This window comes from Amblyraja radiata, chromosome 10 (assembly GCF_010909765.2).
Source record: "Amblyraja radiata isolate CabotCenter1 chromosome 10, sAmbRad1.1.pri, whole genome shotgun sequence".
In the NCBI taxonomy this organism is placed as follows: domain Eukaryota; kingdom Metazoa; phylum Chordata; class Chondrichthyes; order Rajiformes; family Rajidae; genus Amblyraja; species Amblyraja radiata.
In genome coordinates, this window is record NC_045965.1 from 60,370,234 (window position 1) to 60,380,838 (window position 10,605).

Below are 10,605 nucleotides of genomic sequence, written 5' to 3' on the forward strand. Positions count from 1 at the left end.
TCTAACAGCTTGCCATCGCAGTAGTGTTTTAATGCACTGGTTAAAGACCTGTCCCACTATACGAGTTTACCCAAGAGCTCTCCCGAGTTTAAAAAAAAATCAAACTCGTGGTAAGTACGTAGAATGTACGTAGCGGGTACGATAGAGCTCGGGACGTCTCTTAGCGGCTCGTAACGCTAACGGCAGGTACTCGGGAAACGCGGTAAGCTCGTGAAGATTTTTCAACAGTGTTAAAAAATATCTACGAGAGCACTCGGGTACCTACGAACGGCTATTACCGTAATTCTCCGAGATCGAATCAGGGGAAACTCGGGAGAACTCTTGAATTACCTGGTACAGTGGGACAGGCCCTTTACACCATACCCAAACTGGAACAAGCGTAAACCAATGCTACTGTACACTCATAGGGCAGGGTTGAGAGTCTGAAGAAGGGTCTCAACCCAAAACGTCACCCAGTCCCTCTCCCCAGTGAATAGCTTGTGTTGTGTGTGATCCAGTCAGCAGAAAGACAATACATGATTACAATCGAGCCGTTTACAATGTGTGGACACATGCAAAACGAATAGCGTTTTGCGCAAGGTAAAGCCACCGAGGATAGTCCGAGGATCGCCAATAGGCAAGGACGTGGGAATATATGAGGCCGTACAGTTTGGTAGAAAGGAAAAGAAACAGTATTTTTAAATGGTCTTCACTTGAAAGGTATTGGTATTCAGAGGGGCTAGAATGTCCTTGTAAACGAATCACTAGAAATCCATTTGCAGGTGCAGCAAGCAATTAGGAAGGCAAATAGTATGTTGGCCTTTATTGCAAGGGGATTTGAATACAGGAGCAAAGATATCTTGTTCCAATTACACAGGGCTCTGATGAGATCGCATCTGGATATGTGTACAAGTCTGATCTCCCTGTGGAAGAAACAATATACCTGTGACACAGTCATAGGGCCATAAAGTCATACCGTACGCAAACAGGCCCTTCGGCCCCAATCGCCCATGCCGACCAAGATGCCTCACCTAGGGTTGTAACCCCATTTGCCCACATTCATATCGCTCTAAACCTTTCCTATCCTTTTTACCCTTGGTTTTGATTCTGCTACCATGGGTAAAAGACTCTGTGCCCTTGCCCTATCTATTCCCCTCATGATTTTATATACAAACCAAGGGACATGGGATTAGTGCAGGGAAGTGGAGCTGAGTGAAAGATCAGCCATGATCTTAAAGTCACAGAGTTACACAAGATGGGGCCAGTTTGTTAGCACACCACATCCAAATAGGCCTTTAGTACACCAAGTGAATAACGTTTAGTGCAAGATCAAGCCAGTGAAGTTCGATCCAAGATAGTTTGAGGGTCACCAAGTTAGCAACTGAGGACTGCTCTCTAGTTGTGGTAGGATGGTTCAGTTGCCTGATAACAGTTTCTTCCCAGCTGTTATCACGCAACTGAACCGTCTGAAGGTGGTGAAATCATAGAGTGATCCAGCGTCGAAACAGGCCCTTCAGCCCAACTTGCCCACACTGATCAACATGTCCCAGCTACACTAGTCTCACCTGCCCGCATTTGGTCCATATCCCTCCAAACCTGTCCTATCCATGTACCTGTCTAACTGTTTCTTAAACATTGGGATAGTCCCAGCCTCAACTACCTCCTCTGGCAGCTCGTTCCATACACCCACCACCTTTTGTGTGAAAACGTTGCCCCTCAAATTCCGTTTAAATCTTTTCCCCTTCACCTTAAACCCATGTCCTCTGGTTCTCGATTCCCCTACTCTGGGCAAGAGACCCTGTGCATCTACCCGATCTATTCCTCATGGGTTGCCGTCTCTTACCCTGTAGTGTGGGCACTCTTCTGGTGCCAATGGTTTTGGATAGCTACAGCATTGTGACCTGGTCAATGACAAAGTTCAAAGGGAGGTTAGAGAACCTGTTGTCCCAAGTTAGATCAGCTTTGTCAGTGTCACCTACCTGAAGCTGTGAGGACTGCGGAACCGGGAGCCTGCTCGAAGGCCCGGCGAGGGAGCCGCTGGAGATGTCGGACGTGAGGAGCGTGGGCCGGTAGGGAGGGTGAACCGGTATTACGCCGCCAGGAGGCGCCACCGGGATGCAAAGATGGCCGGGCGAGCAGATGGACCTCAGTTCTCAGGCCGATCCATAAGGTCATAAGGTCATAGGTGATAGGAGCAGAATTAGGCCATTCGGCCCACCAAGTCTCCTCCGCCATTCAAGATCTAAGATTCAAGATTCAAGAGAGTTTATTGTCATGTGTCCCTGATAGGACAATGAAATTCTTGCTTTGCTTCAGCACAACAGAACATAGTAGGCATTGACTACAGAACAGATCAGTGTGTCCATATACCATTATATAAATATATACACACATGAATAAATAAACTGATAAAGTGCAAATAAAGAGATAATGGGCTATTAATGTTCAGAGTTTTGTCCGAGCCGAGTTTAATAGCCTGATGGCTGTGGGGAAGTAGCTATTCCTGAACCTGGTCGTTGCAGTCTTCAGGCTCCTGTACCTTCTACCTGAAGGTAGCAGGGAGATGAGTATGTGGCCAAGATGTTGTGGGTCTTTGATGAAACTGCCAGCCTTTTTGAGGCAGCGACTGCGATAGATCCCCTCGATGGAAGGAAGGTCAGAGCCGATGATGGACTGGGCAGTGTTTACTACTTTTTGTAGTCTTTTCCTCTCCAAGGCGCTCAAGTTGCCGAACCAAGCCACGATGCAACCGGTCAGCATGCTCTCTACTGTGCACCTGTAGAAGTTAGAGAGAGTCCCAGCTGAGAGTCAATCACGACTGGTCTGCCTCTCCCTCATAACCCCTTTCTCCTGCCTTCTCCCCATTACCCTCTGACACGCGCGCCGATCAAGAATCCGATGGCAGGCGACGGTGGAAGGCCCCGCTCCAGGAGACCAAGCGCCCACGCAGACCACGCATGGTCCTAAAATCGGAAATGGTGCCAAAACATGGCACCGTGCAGTCACACCTGTGAGAAGTAAAGCACCACTGAAACCACTGAGCCATCAGAGTTCATATATAGCTCCTATTAAAGGTCAGTCTACCAGCCTATATTGGTCAATAATGATCGGCAACTCTCCCCATGACCACTAGGTGGGGTTACCCACAAGGTGCACTTTGTGTGGATAACCCTGTGGGTTAGATCATCCCATGCCTCTTCACATTGGACTGTTGACCTGTGGCCTGTTTACTGTGGGCAGTGGATAAAGTGCCTCCAGTTACACAAAGCAGAAGCCTGATGTTAAACAATTTGTTGGCATCATCAATAAACAAGGATAGATAGACTGAAGAAGGGTCTCGACCCGAAACGTCACCTATTTCTTCTCTCCAGAGATGCTGTCCGTCCGACACGCTGAGTTACTCCAGCATTTTTGTCTATCTTTAATAAACAAGGAATTGGATCAAAATTGCTGATCTGGCAAAGCAAATATTAGTTTTGGTTTAGTTTAGAGATTCAGCACGGAAACAGGCCCTTCGGCCCACCGAGCCCGCACCGACCTGTGGTCCCCGCACACTTAACAGAATCCTACACACACTCAGGACAATTTACAATCTTTTACCAAAGCCAATTAGCCTACAAACCTGTACGTCTTTGGAGTGTGGGTGGAAGCCGGTGCACCCGGAGAACACCCACGCAGGTCACTGGGAGAACATGCAAACTCCGTACAGACAGCACCCGCAGTCAGGATCTAACCCGGGTCATTGGCTCTGTAAGGCAGCAACTCTACCGCTGCGCCACCGTGCTGCCCTATTGTAGAACATGTTGTAGGACATAAAACATGGAACAAAGATCAGTGCAGCACTGGAACAGGCCCATCATGGCTGTGCTGAACATGATGCCAAATATAACTAACCCCATCTAACAGCCATGAACTTGCCCCAATCATCAATTTTAAGGTGAGAGAGGCAAAGTTAGAAGAGATGAGTTGGGCATGTTTTTTTTTACGCATAGGTCGGTGAGTGCCGAGAATGTGCTGCTGGGGGTGGTAGTGGAGGCAGATATACGATAGTGGCATTGAAGAGACTGTTGCCCAGATACATGGATGTGCAGGTCTCCCTGTGACCACCTAGGTTTTCTCCATGTGCTCCGGTTTCCTCCCACATTCCAAAGATCCGCAGGTTCGTAGGTTAATTGGCTTCTGTAAATTGTCCCTGGTGTGTAGGATAGAGCTAGTGTATGGCTTAAGCCAATTAACCGACAAACCTGTACGTCTTTGGAGTGTGGGAGGAAACCGAAGCACCCAGAGAATATCCACACGGTCACGGGGAGAACATGCATTCTCCGTACAGACAGCTCCCGTGGTGAGGATCGAACCCGGGTCCCTGGCGCTGTAAGGCAGCAACTCTACCGCTGCGCCACCGTGCCCGCCCCTTTAACTCCCACATTCTCACAGCCCTGGTCTTGCGCTCACAAGCTGCATCTTTGCGGCGCTCTCTCACCGATCATTAGTCGCGATCTTCCCACGGCAAGGACAGTGCAAGGAAGCATCCACGTTTGAGATCGCAGAAACGATAGGTTAATTCCTCAACAGCGCAGCTGTCAGCTTTGAAACATTTTGTTTAACGTAGCCGGGAATGTTTAATCTGATGGCCTGGATGCGTGCATTCCCTTTATCCTGCGGGCTCTATTCTCTCTGCCAGTGGAGCAAGGAGGCACGGCTGTCAATTTATCAATGTTCTGTGCACTGCTGGGCACAGTTTGGCTTTGCCATTAGAACAGGTACCTCAATCCATCACCAGCAAGCCGGTCATACTGCACTGTCATACCAGTGAATGCAGCTCACAGATAAAGGTAAACAGATCTCACCAGAAATGTTCAAACACACACTGAATAAACGGCATGGCACTGTGCCTGCCGTCTGAATTACACCCTTCTGCCACCTTCTCTAATAAACTGTCCTCTCATCAGCGAGAGAGTGGATGACCTCTCACCCACCTCCCTGGTAACCCTTGAACTGCCTTTAATCGGGCGACATCTTGCACTAAATGCTATAGACAATTGACAATAGGTGCAGGAGTAGGCCATTCGGCCCTTCGAGCCAGCACCGCCATTTACTGTGATCATGGCTGATCATCCACATTCAGTACCCCGTTCCTGCCTTCTCCCCATATCCCCTGACTCCGCTATCTTTAAGAGCTCTATCTTAACTCTCTCTTGAAAGCATCCAGAGAACCGGCCTCCGCTGCCTTTTGAGGCAGAGAATTCCACAGATTCACAACTCTCTGGGTTAAAAAAAGTTTTTCCTCATCTCTGTTCTAAATGGCCTTATTCTTAAACTGTGGCCCCTGGTTCTGGACTGCCCCAACATCGGGAACATGTTTCCTGCCTCTAGCGTGTCCTTTATCCCGTATGTGTACGTTGTGAATGGACTCAAAAAACTGGAGTACGATCATAAGTGATAGGAGTAGAATTAGGCCATTCGGCCCATCAAGTCTACTCTGCCATTCAATCATGGCTGATCAATCTCGCCCCCCTAACCCCATTCTCCTGCCTTCTCCCCATAACCTCTGTCACCCGTACTAATCAAGAACATAGTTGGCCTATTCCTTTTCTCCAGAGATGCTGCCTGAGCCGCTAAGTTCGACTCTCTCAAACTTCTACAGATGCACAGTGGAGAGCACTGCATCGTGGCCTGGTACAGGAACTTGAACGTCCAGGAACGGAAAAGAATGCAGAATGTTGTGACCACTGCCCAGTCCATCATCGGCTCTGACCTCCCCACCATCGAAGGGATCTATCGCAGTCGCTGCCTCAAAAAGGCTGCCAACACCATCAAAGCCCCACACCATCCTGGTCACACACTCATCTCTCCATTGCCATTGGAAAGAAGGTACAGGAGCATGAAATCTGGGACATCCAGGTTCAGGAACAGCTACTTCCCCACAGCCATCAGGCTATTAAATACAACATCAAATAAGCCCTCGGGCTCCTCCTCCTCCTTTTTCCTTCCTTCTCCCAGCCACCCCCTATCAGTCTGAAGGAGGGTTTCGGCCCGAAACGTTACCTATGTCCTTCGCTTCATAGATGCTGCTGCACCTGCTGAGTTTCTCCAGCATTTTTGTCTACCTTAAGCTCTGAACAATAACAGTCTAAAATTACTATTGCACTTTATCTGTTATTTATTGTGTATATATGGTATATAGACACACTGAACTTTTATCTCCCGTTCTGTATTATGTTTATATATCTGCATCTGGAACAAGGCTCTTAAAACATACAGGCCCTGTCCCACTTGGCCAATTTTTCGGCGACAGCTGGCATCATATCAGTGTTGACAAAAGATTTTGAACAGTGGATGGTGGCGATATGGAACGAGCTGCCAGAGGAGGCCGCAAAATAACATCATTTGGAAAACACCTGGATATGTATACGGATAGAAAAGGTTTAGAGGTACGAGTGTCAGGGGTTATGGGGAGAAGGCAGGAGAATGGGGTTAGGCGGGAGAAATAGATCAGCCATGATTGAATGGCAGAGTAGACTTGATGGGCCGAGTGGCCTAATTCTGCTACTATCACTTATGAACAATGAAGACCATAAGATAATGAGAAATAGAAGTAGAGTTGGACCGTTCTGGAGAAGGTTCTCGACCCGAAACGTCGCCAATTCCCTCTCTCTATAGATGCCACCTCACCCGCTGAGTTACTCCAGCATTTTGTGTCTACCTTCGATTTACCAGCATCTGCAGTTCTTTCTTAAACAGTAGAATTAGACCCTTTGGCCCATCGGGTCTACCTTGGTCAGTGGGGCAGAAGGGCCTGTTTCCGTGCTGCGTGAGTCTACGATTCATATGGTTTCCTGCAGGACAAGGGTCGGCTGAGTGAGGTTTCATTGTGGTTTTATGGTCGACTTGACTGAAAAGCGGCCATTTAGTTTTCTGAAGCGACGCGCTTTAAAAAAAAATAATTAATTGAATGCGAGCTTGGCGATGCAATTGAAAAGTAGGCCCGGTGGATCGATGATCCAGGAGCCTGAACGGGAGCCCGGTAACCGATCTTCCATGCGGGCATTCCCTCTTAGGCACTGGATGCGCTCACTAATGGCCTGCCTGGACTACAAGCCCGCGACTCAGGAGCGCAGGTTAAAAGCACTTCTGAGTCGGAGGCGATTCCCAGCACAGACTGATGCCTCCACTCCGAATGCTTGTCGTCACTGTAGCTTTCGGTCAATTTACCCCAGGGGGTAAATTTCGCCTACCCAGGGGGTAAATTTGTTGATTCTGGATTTGTACATATTTTTATCTCATTGACTGACTGTGTTTGGTTCTGGTATACCATGATCTGTTCATCGTTCATTGTTCATAAATAAGTGAAATAACATTGTTATGTGCTATTAAAGTTGCCAGGGGTAAACAATAGACAATAGGTGCAGGAGTAGGCCATTCGGCCCTTCGAGCCAGCACCGCCATTCAATGTGATCATGGCTGATCATCCCCAATCAGTACCCCGTTCCTGCCTTCTCCCCCATATCCCCTGACTCTGCTATCTTTAAGAGCCCTCTTGAAAGTATCCAGAGAACCGGCCTCTACCGCCCATCTGAGGCAGAGAATTCCACAGACTCACAACTCTCTGTGTGAAAAAGTGTTTCCTCGTCTCCGTTCTAAATGACTTACCCCTTATTCTTAAACTTTGGCCCCTGGTTCTGGACTCCCCCAACATGTGTTTCCTGTCTCTAGCCTGTCCATACCCCTAATCATCTTATATGTTTCACAAGGGCTCTTAAAGATAGCGGAATCAGGGGATATGGGGAGAAGATCCCCTCATCAACCTCCATAAATGAGACGAAATACACGGGACGAAATAATCCCTGTCATAAACAGGATGAGAAAGGTTGGGGACCCCTGCTTTAGGTGCTGTTAGCAGCCAGACACAGGACTACAGTTTATCAGATGCCTCAACTCTCTGCGTGCAAGCCCAGTGACAAGAGGAGTCCACCCTCGTGTTGGCTAAAGGCAGAGCGGTTAGATTATATTAAAGATTCCTCGAGAGTGCGTTTGCAGCTGATGGAAGCCTTTCTATCTAACAAGGTGAATTGAATTAGAAATCCTGCACATACAAAAACCATGCTGGGAGTTTCCCTTTGATGCTCACTCCGGTTTCATTTCATAATTTAAATGTCCGAGTGTGCTTTTACACTAAATCAAGCTTACACGTTCTACATCTTATGAGTTCCATTGATCAGGGAATTTAAAAAAAAAACGTTATGAAGCTCCATCAATGCTTAAGAGGGTGATGGAACGTAAATGTAACCCAGTAAAGTGCTTATTAAACTCCCGGCTGACGAGATATTTTGTACGGGGGAATGAAAAATATACAGTGATCTCTTGTTTAAGAAAGAACTGCAGATGCTGGAAAAATCGAAGGTAGACAAAAAATGCTGGAGAAACTCAGCGGGTGAGGCAGCATCTATGGAGAGAAGGATCCCTTGGTAATTTTATCCAAGGGAATGTTATCTGAAAATCTACCCAGCGACCTCCTTGTGCTGGAGCTGGAGATTTGAGACACACCACTCCTACTTCACTGGTTTCCTTGTCACCCCCCCGCAAAATCCTGTGTAACCTGTTAAAGAAAATGTGTCTGAGAAACAAAACAGGGGAAAAGAAACCAACTCTCCCCACCCACCTCGCCGACATGGAACAGAATGTACAGGAGATTGCTTCTGATTAAGTTCCGAAGATGAACTTAAAAATAGTTTTGAAAAGGAGAAGCAGAGTTTGACTTCTAAATGACCTCGTGATACACTGCTTCCCACTTGGTTCAAAAAGGCACAAGTAATGTCTTCATGGAGGCACAGCGTGATACAGCACGGAAACAGGCCCTTCGGCCCAACTTGCCCACACCCGACCAACATGCCCCACCTAGTCCCACCTGCCTGCGTTTGGCCCAAATCCCTCTAAACCTGCCCTATCCATGTATCCGTCTAAATGTTTCTTAAAAGTCGCGACAGTAATCTTTGCGATGGTAATGATGGTAGCTGTGATAGTAGTCTTCTTAAAGGGCCACACCATTTAAGCACATGGCCATGATCCCATGCTAGATACAAAATGCTGGAGTAACTCATAGAACCTTTCACACACCCTTTTAGGGCCCTGACTCACTGGAACAATGGGCAGGGGTGTCCGTTATAGTGGACTGCTCACCCCACACAACAAGGAGGCTCTGAAGAAGGGTTCCCACCCAAAACGTCACCCTTCCTTTTTCTTTTCCCCAGAGACGCTGCCTGACCCGCTGAGTTGCTCCAGCACTTTGTGTCTATCTTCCGCATCAACCAGCATCTGCAGTTCCTCCAGCATTTTAGTCTACCTTCGATTTTCCAGCATCTGCAGTTCCTTCTTGAACAACCAGTCAATATGCTCTCTACTGTGCAGCTGCAGAAGATGATGAGAATCCTCTCTGACATACCATGCCATCAGGTGGCTTGCATTGCTTGTGGCTGAGCAGTGGCACTTTTTGTTTTTGAATCTAATGCTGACAGCTTCAAATTCCTCTCCAGAGCCTATTCACTGCAAATCCAGATTGATGTAAAAGATCTTATAACAACACCATTAGAGTTAAGACGTGGGGAACATGCTGTATTATCCTGAAAACACGTATCCTTCAACCACATTACTAAAGTAGATAAGTCAGGACACTACATTGTATGGAAGTTTGCCTGTGGGCCGGCAGGGTGGTGCAGCGGTAGAGTTGCTGCCTTGCAGCGCCAGAGACCTGCATTCGATCCTGTCTATGGGTGCTGACTGTACGGAGTTTGTACGTTCTCCCTGTGACCCCTGCAACGTCCAGGTTCAGAAACAGCTCCTTCCCCACAGCCATCAGGCTATTGAGCTCAGCTCAAACAAAACTGAACATTAATAGCCCATTATCTGTTTATTTGCACTTTATCTGTTTTATTTATTGATGTGTGTATATATTTATACAATGGTATATGGACACACTGATCTGTTCTGTATTCATGCCTACTATGTTCTGTTGTGCTGAAGCAAAGCAAGAATTTCATTGTCCTATCTGGGACACATGACAATAAACTCTCTTGAATCTTGAATCTTGAATCTTGACCGGGTGGGTTTTCACCGGATGTTCTAGTTTCCTTTCACGTTCCAAAGATGTGCAGGTCTGTAGGTTAATTGGCTTCTGTAAATTGTCCCTAGTCTGCAAGATAGACCTGGTGTACGGGCGATCGTTGGTCGATGCGGACTCGGTGAGCCAATGGGCCCGTTTCCACGCTGTATCACTGAACTAAACTAAACTTCAATAGCACTTCATTGACTGAACGGTTCTTCGCGATGTTGTGATTTAATGAAGGGTATTTTATTTATTTTTTGTATTTAGCTGTCCATCTGTCTGTCCATCCTTCTGTCTGCCTATCTTTCCGTCTGTCTGTCTGATCCATCTATCTGTCTGCGTACACTTATATCTGTGTGTGTGCGCTCAAATCCAGACTTACAGCCTGAGTTCAGGACTATTGATCGACCACAGTAGCTGGGGAATTTAAATTCAAAGTAATGAAATAATTCCGGAATTAAAGCTGGTCGCAGTAAGTGTAACTATGAACCCCAACCTAATCACTTACAACTTTCCAGGAGAAATCT

The 10,605-nt window shown here is 47.2% G+C and overlaps 1 protein-coding gene across 1 annotated transcript in view; it reads left to right on the top strand.

Moving 5' to 3' along the window:
• Window positions 1-10,605, top strand: part of LOC116978020 — a 206,330-nt gene that overhangs the window by 93,777 nt on the left and 101,948 nt on the right. The gene's annotated exons all lie outside the window — the stretch shown is intronic.